A 14219-nucleotide genomic window follows, 5' to 3' on the forward strand; every position below is an offset into this window, starting at 1 on the left:
ATTTATTAAGCATAAAATTTGTATGTGCTTTATTTGGAAATGCAAAAATTTATATTCCATCTATCTAAAACATTTTTTCCATCATATAGAGTGTCCCCAGGACTAATAAATGCTCATTCAGAGAGTCCACTGTGTGATAATGTATCTACAACAAATCTTGTTTAACTTTCAGTTTTAAAAGGGGTCTCAATGGATGATTTGTTTTTGAACGATGCTTTATAGTTAGTAAATGGAAAAAAAGTGTGGAATATTGGAGTGTGTCATTTACAGAGTAAAAAGTGGTGCTTGCCTTTTGTAAAAAAAAAAAAATAATAATAATAATAAAATAAAATGCAGACCCTGGGAAACACAGCTGTTAGAGATTTAATAGAGGTTATGATTTTCAACAGATGAGCTATAGTTTATGGTACAGATGGCACTTTGGGTATAGCTGAAACAGTAATTGATGGTTTCTGTTTCCCTCCTCCTCTATCAGATTCAGAAGAGTGGAATACCTTTTTACCAAAGGAAGAATTTTTCCGTTTCCAATTACAGCCTATATGAAATAAACAACTTTTCTGTGCATATTTTGTACTTCTCCACAATGACCTGGGTGTTGGCCCCTCTTTCTTATGGTAGGCTTCCCTAGATTTAAAATAATAGTTTTGGAGAAATCCTACTTTTCAGTACTAACCTGCAGTTCATATAGCCTATCTTCAAACCAAATAACATATAATTTTTCTTTTAGAATACTAAAACCAAAATCTTGCATTGCTGCAAACAAAATTAGCAAACTAAACAGAACTATGAAGCAAAAGTAGTAGGCACCAATATTATATGCTTTAAAATACTCAACCACAGGAATTACTAGAAACAAAGATAAATCCCCAATCTGGGGCATATAAACAAATGCTGTTTCAAATGATAAATAAAATATAGATGCTATTTAAAAAGAAAAATAATTGTCAGACATTTCTTAAGTTTTATTTTACAATGTATGTTCAGACCAAATACAGTTTGAGTGATACATGATTTTTTAATTTCCTATTCCAGTGTTTTAAATGTGACATGGTGTATTTTATTTTTTAATTCTTCTGCTAATTTTTATTCTGAAATGTGATTTTCATCCAGGTGTTCAATTATCAGATGGTAAAAGTTCATTTATAGCAATAACCTATTCAGGGTTCAGATGTAAGTTCAAAATGCCACTGATTGACAAAATTCTTCTATAGGCTTTACCTTTTAAATTAGTGTTTCTACATAACACAACAAACTGTGTCCAAAAATATTACTCTAGAGAAGCTAGCGTTATCTTTTTCAGTTTGTCACTTATCCATTTACTGGAGTTGAAGTAAAAAGTTGGAACTCAAAATTATGAGTTACGTCTGACACAGACTGCCATATGCTTTTGCTCGTAAGATTTTTTTGAAGCTTAAAAAGCTCAACTTTTTAAGTTAGAGTCCTCCTAATTACAAGCTATATTTCTAACAGGGATTTTCTGGTGTTTTGTATGAAGATTCACAAAGGGGAGGGGGTGAGAAACGGCACTAATAAATCACTACCATGTGGCAGTGTTTCGCACTCTGCTCTTGTCAGACATAAGGGAATTTAAGTCCGAGGAGAGAGAAGATCAGGAGATAGAGTTGTGGTATTACAATATACTCCCTCCCCCCTCCCGCCCCCGCCCCCATTCCCAAAGATTTCTCCATACAGGCAGGATTCGGTGTGCGGCTCGCTTGGAGAATGTAATATATAGTCATTCCCCAGCTCTCCTCATTTAAAATCAAATCTGAAATCCGTTTTCTCCGTGTGAGTAAACTTTCTAAGTTTTGTGTGAGTTTTAAAAGGTTTTGAACCCAGAGTTCATTGGACGCGCTTTTCGAAACCTGTCTGCAGTTCGTGATGCTGGTAACTTTAAAAGCCACCTACAGTCAGCCTGGCTGTCTGACAGCAGTGCCCCTTGCTGGAGTCGAGCGGCTCTCCCGGGCTTACCTGAGCTGCCTGCGCCGGGGCCGGGCGGGGGGCCGGGCGGGGGGCCGGGCGGGGGCCGCTGTCTGGCGGCGCTGCGAGCGGGCTGTGCGCGCTCCGGGAGTCGCCCGAACAATGCGAGCGGGGCGCCGAGCGCGCCCGGCCTAAGGGCGTTACGTCACTGCGCTGCCTTATAAGGCGCTTCGCATGTGCGGCGCGGGCGGCGGGGGCGCCGGTGACAACCAGATCCGCAGCGGCGGCGGCGGCGGCGCGGCAGCAATGCGCCTCAGCTCCGCTGACGCTCCGACCGTGTGAACGGACTGTCGGTCCCCGGCTCCCCGAGGAGGGGAGTGGGCGGCGGGCCCGGGACGCCGGCGCCCTCCTGCCTGGCTAACCAAGTCATTGGGGGTCATGGTCGATCCGTTAGTAACTTTTCTCCCTCCGGGGCTCTAAAGCTTCTGTTATTGCCTCAGATTCTTAAATGCACATCCTGTTATTCTTATTTAAACTTTTGTAAATACATTTTTGTTACATTTGTTTTTTGGTTGCTGGGGGGAGGTAGGAGAGGGAGCCAGAAGTTTTGTTGGTTTTTTTGTTTTTTTTTTTTTGAGACATCCCGAGGTGATTGAGACTTCAAACCTTCTCCTTCCTTTTTGTAAAGAGTAGGGGTCCTCAGAGGATAGTATTTTATTTCCTGATGATGTAACTACCAAACAATTCTTGAAGTGATGATGGGAAGGCCAGATGAAATCTTTTTTTTTTTTTTCAGTGTTTTTCCTGAAAGAACCTCCTAGTTCCTCATTTCTGCATGCCTGTGTTTAACGAAAGTAGTTAAAACTAATCAGTTTATTTGGCAGAGAAAAATATTTATTAAAAGTAAAGATAAATGTGTTGTGCTGCACTTTCAAGACAAAGTATAAAAATAGAACTTTAGAACAAGTTTTAAGCCATTTGTTCCCTGCCACCAGCAAACAAAGACAAGAGAAGAAAAAAGAAACTGACCAAATATGACCGAATTAAGCATGTTACCTAGTGTGGGGCAGATTTTACTTTTATAAATTCTTTTTCTGGGAAATGAGAATTATGTTCCCAATTATTTTGCACATCAATAAGAGAAGTAATCTCTGAAAGTCCTAGCCAATTATATGAATCTGCTAAGTAAATTAGGGATGTGGCTGTCTTATTTGCAAGCTTCAAATGAATTGAGTAAAATTTTGAGTCTATTTAACTCTTTTTAAATAAACAGTAAAATAGGATTGTTTCCTGTTATGACATACATATGTCTATAGAATTGTCAAACAGGAGTAATGAAAATAGCTTGTATCTTTTCCTTAGTTTGGAGTAGAGAATGCCTGGTTGCATAGAATGTATAGTTAGTGAAAACGGTGAAAAAAGATACAGGGCACAGAATGTGTGTCATCTTTGTTAAACTGTGGGCTCACTTTAATAGTTCTTCTAGATCACTCTGCCTACAGAGAAGCCTGTTAAACTACTCCTGCTTTTTATATATACTGTTTTAAGAAGCTAATGACCATACCCTTCAGCTGAGCTTAAAATTCAATATTTGATTTGTATTTTCATATTAACATTTTAGATATTGGTTTGTGAGTTTTGTTACTCGACCTTATAGTTGTGGAGTGTATTTGAATCTTTTTAGGCTCCTGTGCTTGCCTTGTACTTATTAACCATGTTTTTGAGACTTTTATGCTAGATTTGATTTATTTCAAATGAGATAAAATGACTGCTGTGAAAGTCGCATAAACACCTGAATCTCAGTTGCAGACTACTAACATAAAAGATCTTTACCCAAAGCCAGCATTTTTGTAACCGATTTTGCCCCCTTTCCCCTCATAGGTACAGAGGTTTCCTAACATTGGACACCATCTTTTATTTCCTTGCCACATTTTTTATACTCATGTTTTGCATTTATTTTCATATTTTTGACTTCCCACTTCCCCTATAAAATCTGTCAACATTATTTCCTCCTTTTCTTTAGCTGCAGTAGCTGAAGAACAGAGAAGTTAAGTGGATATAAGACTTGCCTCTGGTTATGAAGCCAGAGAAGAGAGGATCAGGACTTCTCCTCTTTGTGTGCCTTGCCTGGTGCCCTGTTACTTTCTGAAGCAGTGATCTCTGACCCAGCTATGACTCAGCATTCCGGCTGAGATCATGGTGTAGACCCATTCTCTTCAGGAACCAATAATAACATTTGTTGTGCTTTTAGTTCATGCTAGCCACCATGCTTAGTGTTCTACATGCACTCCATCATTTTATTTGCATAACACATCGTAAGGTGGTATTATTCATACTTTTCAGATGAAGAAACACATTTGGAAGAGTAAAATGGCTTGACCAAAGTCAGACGGCTGTTAAGGTAACAAATGCGGAGATTTGAACCAGTGTTTATATATACAGCCTTAGTCTCCTCTTAATGGTTTGCTCAGAATCTCTCAGAAGTGTTGGTAAAGAAATGTTCAGATTTAACTGAGAAGTTTCTATGTTTCCAGACTGAATGTTAAACTAGGAAAACCAAAACTGACCTTTGCAGCCCCCCCCCCTCCCCACCAGAACCACCCTAATTATGCACTGAATAACCCTAGGGAAGTCATTCACATTGGAAACATCATAGATTTGCATATTTATTAAGACAACATTTTCGAGGATGTTGACAAGTCTTGTTCTAATAAAATCAGAATATTATGACATTTCGCTACAGATGAAAGTCCAGGGTCTTGAGTAGGAGGGTATCTTTATCAAACTGATTCGAGAACCCTGGGTCTTGTATTGCTAACTCCAGCCAGCCATTAGTAATGTACTGCACTGGCCACATGAATCGACAAGTAGACTTTTATTTCCCTCTCCTTTCCTATGAACATTCTCTTTGAGATGTAGTTTTTGTTTTCTTGGCTTCTGACGTGTATTCATTATCAAAAGAATAGTGTTGTGAGCACGGTGCCTCAGTCTTGGCTAAGAAAACTTTTACTTTTTTTACTGAAAAATTTCCTGCCCAGTTGCTGTATGACCCTTCTCATTTTATAAGGCAAAATTTCCTACAAATAAGTATAGCTACAAATTAAAGGCATTTCTATAATAAGTAATTTAAATTTATGATCTAAATCAGCAGTAGCTTTAAGTTGTGATTTGGAAAGGGTACTAAGGAATTTTTCTACCGATCTAATTGCTTTCTAATGAGGAAGAGGGGTTTGTAGGCAGCAAGGGTGGAAACTAGGATGTATCAATTCAGTTGAACTGTATGAATCACCTTGTTAGATAGTCAAAAACAGTTCAGTATCAGCAATTTCCCCTGGTTCAAGCTAATGCCAGGAGTTTAATACAGTGACCACGGCAACCGATGTTATTAGCAATGTCCACAAATGTTTAAAAATACCATTAATGTGTTACTAAGCATGTCAAATCCAGTTTCTCTTTGTGAAATCACTACTCTTACTTTCTTTCATGTCTTGTCTCCCTGCCTTTGTTTCTACTTGTGACTGGTGAAGTCTTCTAGTCATCCAAATAAGTGCAAGAGAAGCAGTATTCATAATGCACCTTTCTTACAGCTGCCCACAATTTTCATTACTGCTTCTTTCATCAGTTAAGGGGTCACTGCACTGTTGGAATCTGTGGGGTGGTAACATTAACTTTGAATGTGATAATGTTTGCTCTTTTGCCTCCTCTATAAAATAGTATACATGGAAACATTGTAACATACAAAGAAAAACAACAATTCTTATCACAGGCATTGTTCTGTTGAGAAGCTGAGTATAGTGGAGACAGATCCAGGATGGCATGAGATGGAGGCAGAGTTCTGTGGTTTTACATTGCATTAGGCTGCAGTTGGATTGGCCAGAGTGTGACCCTTTGGCACTAAAGTATTTCTATCTCAGGGAACATTCTGACACCTCACTGTCAGGCTTCTTGCAAAGCAGCTTTGTCTCTGAGCATTGGGCTAGCCTGCCATGTATCTGGTGCTGATCTCTCCTCTGCTGCTGTACAACCTCAGAGGAATGGATTGAGCACCACAAGTGGGCAGCTATAGAATGTAAAGCCAGAAGGGAAGTTTGAGGGCAAAAGCACCTTCTCTCCATGCCAAGAACAATCAGTTTTCTTTCTTCTTCTTCTTCTTCTTCTTCTTCTTCTTCTTCTTCTTCTTCTTCTTCTTCTTTTTTTTTAAATAGCATTTTACTTTTTCAGTATGCTCCATGCCCATCATGGGGCTTGAAATCACAACCCTGAGATCAGAGTTGCACATTCTATCCACTGAGCCAACCAACCACCCTGAACAATTAGTTTTCTAACTGACCTGTTCCTTTCCCTCTTCTTCCTATTCCCCAGGTGTCTTTTGACTAGTTCTGTACACATAAGTGCCCACAAAAAATATACCACATCCCCAGGCAGCAAGCACTTGCACTGTGTGCCTATGGCCCTTCACAAATAGTGGGCTACAGTGAACCTGGATTTACAGAGAGACCCTCTCATTCTTATCTGCAACCCAGATCTCCTGTCCTCCATAGTCCTTGAAGTTTCCAGAGGCTCTTCAACTATTCCTGTTCATACTTTAGCTGACTTTGATTTTATAACAGGGATTTATACCCTTGAAAGCAAACTCAGGCTGATTATAGCAACAATGTCAGTGGTAATACAGTAGTAATGTTAGGGAATGGGAAGCCTGTTAGTAACATGATTTTCTGTGGCTTTAAAAATTAATTTTAAAACAGTTCAGTGCCCATGATAATTTGGAAAATGCAGAAAACTAGAAAGACATTTTACATCTAGTCATACCACATGAATACTGCCAACTATTAACAATTTGATGTACAGTTGACCCTTAAACACAGGTTTGAACTGCATAGGTCTACTTATATGCAGACTTTTTACAGTGTAGTCCTATAAACGTATTATTCTATTGATTTTCTTAATATTTTTTCTCTAGCATACTTTATTGTAAGAATACAGTATATAATACATATACAAAATATGTGTTAATTATATTATTAGTAAGGCCTCTGTTCAACAGCAAATTATAAGTAGTTTTTTTTGGGGGGAGGCAAATTTGTACACAGATTTTTGACTGCACAGGGCTTGGTGCCCTTGATCCCCACATTGTTCAAGAGTCAACCACTCTATGTTTCCTTTTAGTCTTTTTATAAACATTTGTAAAACATCTTTGTTTTTACACTGTGGGCCATATGTGTGTATTGTGTCTTTTTATCGTTATTTATATATTTTAATCATGTTCATTGCTTTTCTGTAGATAGTGGGTCATTTAAAAGCATATATTTGCATACTTTCTCTAGAAATGATACTCGTAAAACCAACCACTACCTGCTGTCCCACTGACAGTGCTATAGTTTTTGTTCTTCAACAAGTGAAACAACAAAGTCTACATTTAAGAGATAATCTCCTGTTGATCCAGGGACCTCCTGTTCTTGGTTTACGTGGGATACTATGAGTTGGTTTTGGGACTCCAGTGAGCGTGCCGATAGGTGAGCAGAATGACTTGAGGAGAAAGAAGAATTGATAAGATGACACCACCATAAGATTATTAAATGGGAAGCTGGAAAAGCCTGCTATTTAGGTCCAGTTCATTTGCTTATTTATTTCTGCAAACAGTTTGTGTTTCCTTGGTAACTAATAATAGTTTTGAGAAACTGTTGAACTCACAAGTATTACTGCAAGAGTAAAAAAATCCTCGAATCACAGAAATTAGAGACAGAAAAGACCTATTAGGTCATCTTTTTTGTCCCTTGCCAGTACAGATTGTTCTCAGTGCTTTGTCCAGTCCCTCTTTAAAGAGACCTTGTCAAAAAGTTTTACCCCATATCTTTTTTAAGTAGTGCATTTTTAAAGAAAATAGTCAACAGAATATAGTTGTGGACTTTGATTTCAGGCTAAATATTTGTAGAGAAAGATCTCTGGGTTCAAAGTACAGTTGAACAGGTTTTATTAGTTGGAAGTCATTGGTATAGTTTAGGATGTCATTGGAATAGTTGGCTAAGGGTAAAAAACAGCTGGGTAAGTTACTTTATGTGTTTTCTTTTATCATTGGAAACTCAATTATAGAAAAACAGGATAAACTTTTAATCGTATAAACTCACTGAAATGGGTCTAGAAGGCCTGAGGAAATAAAGTGTTTAGGAAGTAGAGTAAATGGTTCATTCTAAGATTAGATTTATGAAAGAGACATCCTGTAATCTCCCTACTGTCCTCAATTCTGCATTGTCCTTTATTTACAGTTAATTATTGCTTGATGTGAAGATGGCTTCCAGTTGTAAAATCCCCTCCCTCAGTCAAATAACTTCTTCCAAACCCCAGAAGGACAGCATAAAACTGTCTCATAGAGCAGTCAGTGGTGGTGTTACAGACTAAATGCTTCAATTCCCTATATTATAATTAAAGATGTCTTCACTGGGAAAAATGATGAACAAATTAAGAAATGTGCTTTGAGTTTTATTTTGAAGAGTGATCATTTCATTAAATCACATTTTAGAGTATAAAAGACCTTACAAAATATCTACTCTATTTATTGCCATCCCTTGTTCCCCCTTTTTAAATAGATGAGAAAATTGGACCTCAGAGAAGTGAAAGGACTTGTCCTGAGGTCAAAAGCAAATTGGTGACCCAGCCACTATGTTTTATGGGCCTGCATATCTCTTTTTCGGAAACATGAAAAATCAAAAATGGCTTAATTAAATAATGTCATTAGAACTGTCAGAAAGAATATATCTGAAATTATAATTAAAGTTAGAATAATTTATCTAGGTCTGTAGTAACTACAGAAATAATTTGAAGCATTAATGAACTAGTTATCCACTTTATGGGTGAAAAATGCAATATTTTTGTTCCATTTATTTTAAATTGAAGATCTCTGTATTGCTGGTAATCGAATCAAGCCACTAAGATAGGCCATGGATTGACAACTCCAGCCAAAAATTTAATGGAGCAATCTGAACTTTTAATATTAATTCTGTTCTATCATTTAACACCGTTGTCTTGCATGCTTGCCAAATGCTCATTCAGTACATGAGAAATGCTGTTGTCATTAGTTAGTGCTGAATAGCTCCAGGGATTTTTTACTCCCCAACAAGTCCATTCCATTCCAAACTGAAAACTGCCTTCCTCTCACTTCTACTGGCTATTCCTGGTCTTTCTAGGGAGTTATATTGAATAAATACATTGCTTTGACATGACAGTTTTTTAAATATTTGAAGACAGCTTGTTCTGAATCTTAAACTATTTGTATTTTTATAATTTGAGCCTTTTCATACCCTGTTTCTAAGCGTTTGTGCTCAGAATGAACAAATTACTTCAGTATATCAGGATTATCTTCCCCTTTACAGACTTTGTAAAGTCTTTTGTATGTGTGTGTAAACATAAATTTTCTTAGCATTTCAGGTAACCACATCAGACTGCTATGTCATTGTGCTTACTGATCACCAGCCTCCTACTGATCAACTACATACCTATGTATTTTCATCATGTACTGCTTCTGTAATACAGGTTAATCCTTTCTATCCTATGCTGGTTTTGTTTATATTACATCTTTGTTACAATAACAACAATAATGGACGACACATTTAATGTTTAATGGATGCCATGTAATATATGCTTTACATATAATATCAACTTCGATCCACATAATGACCCTGTGGGAAACACAACTGAGGAACAGAGAGATTAAGTAACCTGTCCAAGACCACAGAGCTAGTAAATAGTGGCACCAGGTTTTGAGTTGCAGAGAGACTTCAGCAACCTCTGGTAGAAATAATATTCAGTGTTTTGTAGTAGGATTTGGACTTAGGGGATAAACGTAGAGGCATATAACTTTGTAAGTGATGATAGAGAATAGATCTTGGAGAGAATCTGCTTCCCTCATCTTACAGTTTACATTACTACAGGGTAAGCTGTGCAGTATTCTGTTCAGGGATACACAGATGGGGCAGAGCTCAGGCCAGAATATGGTGCCTTTTCTACTATAGAACTCTGAAGTATTTCTGCTTTGTACAGTTTTTCTCTTATCTGCTCCTCTTTCCTCCCTCCCTCCTACCCTCCCTTCCTTCCTCCCTTCCTTCCTTCCTTCCTTCCTTCCTTCCTTCCTTCCTTCCTCTCTATTTATGGCACTATAAGTATTAAAACAACAATAACATTCATAGAAACCACATTGAAAATCCTATCACATCATGTTTTAAACTTTTTCATTTACTGCCAACTTCTGAATCTGTAAGTTCTTTATCTTTTTAGATTATGACATATATATAAGACTTCTATTTAATATATTCTTAATCCTCTGATGTAAGTTTCACAGCTCAGGTATGCCACTTATATAAAGAAGATCCAGGGAACAGGAAGGGATAGGAAGGGAAAGGAATTGCTGTCATTTATTGAGAGCCTACTGTGTGCTAGTCACTCTTCCTTGCCCTCTGCCTTGATATTTCCAATCTCCTTCTTGCTTTTTGGGATTTGGTATGAGGGCTAACACAATATCACACACAACCTAAGGAGTGAGGATTAATGGAAGAGAGTGTTCTGAATCCAGCAGGAAAAAGAGGTAATGATCATTCATTGCCTGACTACTTCCATTCATTGACTTTTAGCTTTTGATTCATTTTATGTGCCGTTTATTGCATAGCTCCATTGAGGCAAATATGTGTGCAAGATGCTATGGGATGCTATTTACAGTGATTTTGCCCTTGTACTTTTTCTTTTAATTATTTTTTAGTGTTTATTTTTGAGAGAGAGAGAGAGAGACAGAGCATGAGTGGGGAGGAGCAGAGAGAGAGGGAGACACAGAATCCGAAGCAGGCTCCAGGCTCAGAGCTGCCAGCACAGAGCCCAATGCGGGGCCTGAACTCATGAACCGTGAGATCATGACCTGAGCTGAAGTCGGACGCCTAACTGACTAAGCCACCCAGGCGCCCCTGTCCTTATACTTTTAAATCAACTGAATACTGATTAAGTCTTGACCAGAAACTTTTCTTACTTTCATTTATTCAAATTTCTTTAATTCTCTTGAAATTTGCTAAGCAAATTTCCCCTTGGAGTATATTAAACCATGCAAATGGGAAAAACTTTGTCATGATACTGCTTTGACGGCCCAAGAACTTGAGGAATAAAAACTTCAAGAGCAAAATCCCTTCTCAAACAGTCAACTGTGGCCTAACAGTGGCTTCTTGCCAAATCGTAACTTAAAAAAGTGCTGATTACTTTTTAAACATAATCAATTCCAATGAATACTGCTCCAGTTGGCTTTTGAAACACATAGAATCAACTTTCAGTTACCCAGAATGGCTACTACCCTAGTGATGCCAGAATGTCTATGGCCCAACCCACTTATTAGCACTGGAAACCTGAAGAATCACTGATGCTGACTGTCAGTGACCTCAAATTTAGACTCTGAGATTTTTATTCAAATGCTGATATTTTCTGATAAGACGGAAGTACAAGCTTATATGATTGATTGCTAATTTGTGTCACTACTACACTATGCCACTTACAGTTTGCTATAAATTAATTTTTAAGTAAATCTTATTATCTTATGAGTAACTCAATCCCATTTCATCATCTTACCTTTTTTTTTGTTTTGCAGAAATTATGAGTTCTTAGTTAAATGCGAGGATTTAAAATTTACATGAGTTCATAAACTTACATTTGGCATTTCTTTCTTATTTTAATATATCATAGACTCAAAGTATGAAAGTGGTGTATGTGTCACTTCACCTCTGAAAGTTGCTGACTTCTTGTTAAAAACAGTCTCCATCCATCCATCCATCCATCCATCCATTTATCCATCCATCTATCTATCCATTTGTCCTCTATCTATGGCTATCATTTACTAAAAACTTACAGAACAGATGTCTAACTCTCTTCTTCTGTCTTCCCTCCTCTCTGCTTAAAACACATACACATTACACAAGTACATATGCAGGCTTTCATATGTACACTCACCAACAATTACAAGAGGAAATTAAAAACAGTGGAATTCAACTGTTTAGATTAGAAATGGGAATCTACTTCCAAAAGGCTAAAAGCAGTATCTTTTCATCTACTCATGGGGACCTTCAATAACTAATAGCACTTTTTGTGTGTGAGGATTATCAGCAGTCATTTATACCACTATATTAGTAGTAGGATGGGTGGGAGGGTGATTGACTTTGATGCATGGCTTCTACATGCACAACATTTAAAATTTTTCATGCTCTCGAGAGAATAAAAGGGTTTGTATTCTTCAATTAGGTAGTGACAATGAGAAAATATTATTAAAATTCCCTGGGAAAGAAACACGTATGTTTATAATGTTTTCTTATTGCAGTGGAATTCAGTGGGTAAAAAAGATACAATATTTTCCCTTGTTAGTTGAGGGAAGTGGAATATTCAAAGGGAATACTGTGGTGTGTGTGTGTCTGTGTGTGTGTCTGTGTGTGTGTGTGATGACTTATATAAGAGTTAGGCCTAGACTCCATCTTCTATGTTCTTTGAAGAGACAGACACTCAGCAACTATTTTTTGAGCATCTTCTGTGTCTATGTATTACGATTCTGAGTTCATGGCAGGGGAGGCAGAGAGTATAAAGTATGACTCTACCCAGATTTTGATGAGTAGATAAACAAATGAACAAAAGCCAAAAACCAATTAATGTTTAAATTGGGATGCTGAGTTTGGTGAAGGAAAAATTTTTGTAAAAGCATCAGGCCTATAAGTATCTGGGAGGTCTTCATAACAGAAGTTAAAGTTCATCTGGACCTTGAAGGGGAATTATAGAATTCCAGGAAGAAGAGTAGCATGGCAAAGGAACCCTGGATGGAATGGAGTCATTGATTGACTCTTGTTGAGCAGTGCTGACCCTCTACAGGCAGTTGTGCCAGGTGGTAGACATTGCAGCCCTGGAGGAGAGGGTGGTCACATAGGGTGGGCCCAGACTGTACATGGGTCTTATCATTCAAGCAGCGTGGTTTGGATTTTAACAATGTTGTAGACAATAAGTTGCCATTGGCAGCTTTGAGCAGTTGAGTCATATATTAATGCTTCTTTTAGGTACAATCTTGGGAGAGCTGAGGGTATGGAGCAGCCTCTACTGGAAATTTTTAATTTATTTTTTATTTATTTTTTTAAGTTTATTTATTTGAGAGAGCATGCGTGCATGTGTTGGGGGTGGGCAGAGAGAAAGGGAGAGAGAGAATCCCAAGCAGGCTGTATGCTATCAGCACAGAGCCTGATGCAGGGCTCTGTCTCTGCAACCATGAGATGATCTGAACCAAAACCACGAGTCGGACACTTAACAGACTGAACCACTGAGGCACCCCTAGAATTGCTTCTTAATTTTTAAACATGTATTTTTGAGTAGAAGGAGAGATCTTTTTAACATTGATTACAGTATAGTCAGAAAATATAGTCAGTATGTTATCTACCTTTTGAAGTTTGTTAAGATTTGGTTTATGCTTAGTTTTGGTTATGTGCTTAGTTTTTTTTTGTTGTTGTTGTTGTTTTTGTTTTTTTTTTTAATTTTTTTTTAACGTTTATTTATTTTTGAGACAGAGAGAGACAGAGCACGAACGGGGGAGGGGCAGAGAGAGAGGGAGACACAGAATCGGAAGCAGGCTCCAGGCTCTGAGCCATCAGCCCAGAGCCCGACGCGGGGCTCGAACTCACGGACTCACAGACCGTGAGATCGTGACCTGAGCTGAAGTAGGCCGCTTAACCGACTAAGCCACCCAGGCGCCCCTGTGCTTAGTTTTTATACAAGTTCCCTATCTGCTTGAAGAGAGTGCATATTCTGTAGGAGTTAAGAGCAGTGTTCTCTACAGATAAAGATTGCTTATTACTTTTTTGTTAAAATCTTCTGTAACCTTACTGATTTTTGGCTTCTAGATTTAGGAATGGCTTCGAGAGGTGTGTTAGAATCCTCCACTGTGATGATGGATTAGTCTGTCCTTGTGTTTCTGTCAATTCTTGCTTCACATACTTGAGACCGTATTTTTATATGCATGTAAGTTCAAACTATTTCTCAGAAATGGAATTTCTTCACCTTTATGTAATGACTCCATAGATGCTTTCCACCTTAAAGTCCCTTCTGTGTCATATTAACATAGCTGTGTAACCTTTCTTTTGGTTAGTAGTTGCCTGATGATATTTTTTTTCCAACCTTCTCTTTTTGGCTTTACTGTATTCTTATATTCTAGTGAGTCACTTATAAACAACATACCTGGGGATCATTATTGTTAGAATTGTTTCAATCCAGTCTGACAGTCATTGTCTTTTAACATGACCATTTAGTTT

General features: G+C 37.9%; 2 protein-coding genes across 5 annotated transcripts in view; one reads left to right on the forward strand and one right to left on the reverse strand.

The window, feature by feature from the left end:
- Positions 1 to 14219, forward strand: part of CMSS1 (cms1 ribosomal small subunit homolog) — a 379579-nt gene that overhangs the window by 57566 nt on the left and 307794 nt on the right. The window lies entirely within an intron of this gene.
- The window catches only part of FILIP1L (filamin A interacting protein 1 like), a 301368-nt gene that overhangs the window by 51645 nt on the left and 235504 nt on the right, over positions 1 to 14219 (reverse strand). Inside the window, exon 1 of one of the 2 annotated variants that reach the window (XM_019448157.2) lies at positions 1972 to 2115. The exons of the other annotated variant lie outside the window; for it this stretch is intronic. The gene's annotated coding sequence lies outside the window, so the exon portion shown is untranslated. Of the gene's footprint in view, positions 1 to 1971; positions 2116 to 14219 lie in introns of those variants that run through there. 2 annotated transcript variants of the gene reach the window in all.

This window comes from Panthera pardus, unplaced genomic scaffold, assembly GCF_024362965.1.
Source record: "Panthera pardus isolate Hobbes unplaced genomic scaffold, ASM2436296v1 HiC_scaffold_16, whole genome shotgun sequence".
Classification (NCBI taxonomy): domain Eukaryota; kingdom Metazoa; phylum Chordata; class Mammalia; order Carnivora; family Felidae; genus Panthera; species Panthera pardus.